Source organism: Schistocerca serialis, chromosome 6 (assembly GCF_023864345.2).
Source record: "Schistocerca serialis cubense isolate TAMUIC-IGC-003099 chromosome 6, iqSchSeri2.2, whole genome shotgun sequence".
In the NCBI taxonomy this organism is placed as follows: domain Eukaryota; kingdom Metazoa; phylum Arthropoda; class Insecta; order Orthoptera; family Acrididae; genus Schistocerca; species Schistocerca serialis.
The window spans coordinates 467,946,180-467,950,872 of NC_064643.1; positions in this window are offsets into that span (position 1 = coordinate 467,946,180).

Below are 4,693 nucleotides of genomic sequence, written 5' to 3' on the forward strand. Positions count from 1 at the left end.
GGCTGCACAGATATTTTCACTTCGCACTGCCCAAGCTGTGGGATATGTTCTGCATAAAGATCGCGAAGGAAGCTTCATTGAGCTCGTGAATGAGGTTTTCGATGTGCTGAATTCGAGATACCCTCAAGATGAGAAAGCTCCCCTTAGAAGTGGTTACGGGTTTAATATCAGAAGTCAGGAAAACTCTCTAAAAAGATTTCTTGAAATGTGTTCTAATATGCGAGTAGTAAAAAGAAACAGTCTTCTCCCGTTTCCGAAGGGATTCATTATATCAATAAATTCACTTTTTGGACTTTACAATGATATGAAAAATTCCGGAGCTACTTGTATATCGACAGCCAATCTTAATCAAGATTGTCTGGAAAATTTGTTTTCCAGAATCCGTGGCCTTGGTGTCTTCTATAACAATCCCACTCTTTCGAGGTGAAAATCAGAATTCGTTTATTGATACTGACTGGAAGTGCAAGTGAAATACTTTTGTCTTCTGGTGCTTCGACTTCAGAGGACAGAAATGAGAATTCTGCTTCTGAAAACTACCTGACACCAGCTGATGAAACTGAGGAAGATTTTGCACGTTTTCTCTCGAGTGATTTATGTATAAGAGTAACTGATAAATCATTTGACGTCGCTACAGATGACAAAAACTTGCTCTTAGATTTCGAGCTCAGTGATTCAGTGTGTACCAGTGAAGACGTGAATGATGATGCTTTAAAATATCTAGCAGGATATATAGCATTCAAGTGCAAAAAGTTGACATTTCTTTGGGAAATACAGCAGGGCAGTGTGTTGTTGATACAGAATTAAGTCTGACACAAGACTGGATTACTATTATTTCAAAAGGAGGCCTCATTTCTCCCTCTACTGACTGGTTTGCTAAAATACATGAGTTAGAAATTATATTTGCTGCTTTTCATGGATCAAATATTTCTCATTGTAATCGAGTGATGGCAACCTTGGCAGATCATGTAAGTGCGAAATTTCCCGAACTTAATAGCAAAATAGTTCAGTTATATGTCAGAACAAAAACTTTTATACAGATTAGACATTTAAACAAAAGACCCAAAATTGATGCAATGAAACGGAATTCGGCAAGGAAGAATCGGCTCTGGTCAGCGTCGCCTTCAGCATTTTCGACGTAGCTTCTGCATCAGATTTGTAAGGTAAGTTCGAAGATTACTATCTTTTTATTTACAAAAACATGTGTAAAATAGGCAGTACCCAACTGTAAAACATTTACCGTAGTCAGATGCCTAAAACGCGAGCATGAATGCGGATGCGAACATCGGCCACTAGTATTGTGTGGCGATATATCGTCATTGCTACTAATATTTAACGTATTTCTTTCGGAAACCTTGTATATAATATTAACATGAAGTGTGTTCAACCCTGTGAGCGCGAAACTTTAAGTTATATGAGAAGAGAAGAGACATGAAAACAGTTATTTTGCAACTCTCATATTGTACAAACGGAGATTGCTGCGGTCTGGCTGCCAGGTGACGTAACAAGTCGCTGACCAATGAGAGCGCACTAAGCCAATCTGGCATACCTTTTTCATTCTAAGTTCCTTGCGCGTATCACTGTTTTGTATGTGGTGATTAATACGTTCGTCAATCTGAGTGTTCTGTTGGTCGAATTTCGCGTCTATCTTTGCATCCATTGTGCGCGAAAGTTCTGCTGTCATTAGTTTAAACTCGTCGCGTAATTGTGTAGCTTTTTCAGAGCATTGTTTACCGACTGTACTAATTTCGTCTCTGAGTGATTCTGTTGCAGCTGTCTCCATATCCCTTAATTCTTGAGCAACAGATCTAATTTCTTCGCTGCTTTTTCTTGAATAAGCCTCAATTTCCTCGCGTAACTGTTCCTTAGTATCATGACACTGCGTGGCAACGTCTCTAATTTGTTCACTAAGCTGTCTGGAATTGTTGTCTAATGTTTCATTAAAGTATTGTTTGAGTTTTTCGTTATTTTCATTAAGCTGTTTGAAATTTTCTTTAAATTGTTTGTTATCTTCACTCTGTTGTCTGTTCTGTTCATTAAGTTGTTTGAAATCTTCTTTAAATTGTTTGTTATCTTCTTTAAATTGTTTGAAATTTTCACTAAATTGTTGTTGTAGCAACCTTGCCATAATTTGTCCAAAGTCAATATTACCAGCTCTATTCTCGGTGCTGCTTGATGACGTACCTGTAATTGTCACGTTTTGTGTGACCATTTGGTCATTCTGTGATTCACCAAAAAGTTTGCTCATTGGATGCGCACTTTTAGTCACTATCTCCGAATTAAATGAATCCGTCGTACTTTCAGTACACTGTTCATTTTCATTAGAATAATTTGTCTGTTCGTCACGTGAATTTTCCAAACCGGTTGTGTTAAGCTGGGCAGCGCTCATTACAACAGAGTGCCCCGCATCATCAATTGTCATCAAATTAACAGAGGACACAATTGAGTTCGTTTGTTCATCATTAAGGTAAAAATCATCATTAGTGGTTGGAACGCACTGATTGTCAGTGAACGCAGGATTGTCATCATTACACTGCGTGTCACAAGCACTATCGGTGAAGTTATTTAATTCGGTTATTTCATTCATAATACCTCGCGATGCACTATTAATAGTCTTTCGCAGCATTTTTACAATAGTCACAATTATTCACAAATGAAATAAGCACAATGCAAAAAGCAACAAACACAAATACAACAGAGCAACGAATTGCTGATGATCTGAGGAAAGAAAGTCATAAAATTAGTAGAAGCGTTGCGCCAAATGCTAATTATATTTTATTAAATAAGAGCAGATATCTAACTACTTCTCAAAGATTCTCAAAGAAATACAATCCTGGACATGATGTCACCAAGTGTAACCTCCCCACAAAAATGAAAGATAATAATTAATTAAATGTAAATGGACATCGTGCTAAGTGTAACCTCCCTGTGAAAATATGAAATTGAAAAGAATTGAATAGAAGTGCAAATAGTGCCAAATGTTAGCTTCCCACAGTAATAAAAGTCAATGATAATAAAAATGTGCAAAAATGTTAAGTCCCCACAAAATTACTGAATAATAATGACCCAAATGTTGTTGAGCTCCCACAAAACATAGTCAAATTGTCAAATTGAAATTAAAGCGACTGTACCTTCGCTACAAAAATATTGAAAAATAATGGCCCAATGTAAACTCGACACAAAAATTGAGAAATGAACATTAATCATTACACCCACAATAATAGGGCAGCATCGCTGACCTTAGGCCCTGTGCAATAATTAATCTAATAAATTGATTCTGGGAGGAAAAGCATGGGAAATATTGTTTCAATTGTAGTAATTCTTTTCTTAAAAACGATTGCTTTGAAAACAAAATTATTATTGGGGCATTTCTTGAACAAATTAATTACAATTAACATACATTACATTATCAGATGTGCGCAATGCTGCTTCATTACCTTATTTAACAATATACCTCTTCCCGAATCGCGACCAGAGACCCATGTCGACGCCCGCCGACTCCTCACACACAACTCCGACTCGAAACTGATTCCAACACGCAACAGCGTCCAACTCGGAACTGAACTACATGCTCTCGCGACTCGCTACGTACAACAACTGCACTCACGCGTGGTCAAGCGCAGACTAGCAACGATAAATAACTCTCTGGTCAGAGATTCTGTCATGCCTCGCCATCGCTGCTACTGAATACATACGTGTTTCAATATAAATATATATATATCGTAAGATGAGTACTAAAAGATTATAATTAATGTTAGTCTGGTTGGGAATTTGGTAAGCTAGACTGGATACCTGGTGAAACAGTTGGGCAGTAATGCAAGATTAACATCCTCAGATAGCTCACAGCTTTTAACCCACTTTTATGGTCTTGAATATCAGCACCGCTTTCAGAACAATTTAATGCATCAACATTACAACAGCATAATAAAGAACTTAAGGGTAAAACACCACCAGAATGCATGTGAGATAACTTGAACTAGCAATTAAAATTAGACAGCACAAGAGTGTCTCAGAGGGGGGAGGAGCGCGAGCCATGTTATCCATATATGTGTGTGTTCAATGAACATTCTGCATATAAACTGTCTCAGAGTTGAATAACGATCATCAATGCTTTTATACTCTCAGACAGAGTGGGGCGAAACCCGACGTCTTTGTGACCTGTCGCTTCATGACAGGATATTTAGAGAGTTTAAATGTCTTGCTGCAGGAAGAGATAAGATGGAAAATTCAGTAGCTATGCTTGAGTTTAATAGAAAAGTCATAATTAAAGATTTATTATATGAAGAAGAGCCAGCATCCATTTCAGCTTATGTAAATCCTATTGCAAATGCAGTAGTAGGTGATTTGGAAAGTGAGTTATCAATGACAGCTGTTCAGAACTTTCAATGATTTCAGAAGATTATTTTTCAGCTTTGCGAAACAAAATAGATATGGCAGTGTTGCTGGTCTCCAACGTTAAAATCCTAAGCACTACAGAGACATTGCCCAAAGCAATCTGGCACATGTTTTTATAATTTAGAAATTCAATTTTAACTAGATTATAGGTTTAGATTTTCTGAATTTGTATGGTTGTAATGTAAATGTTACATTGTGTAACGTAAAATGTGTGTTAATGAACAGGCAGTAGTGGTTCCATTATTGTAGCAAAAGGAACCAGTTATGGGAATCTTTGATTATCGAAGTAAGGTAGAAATTA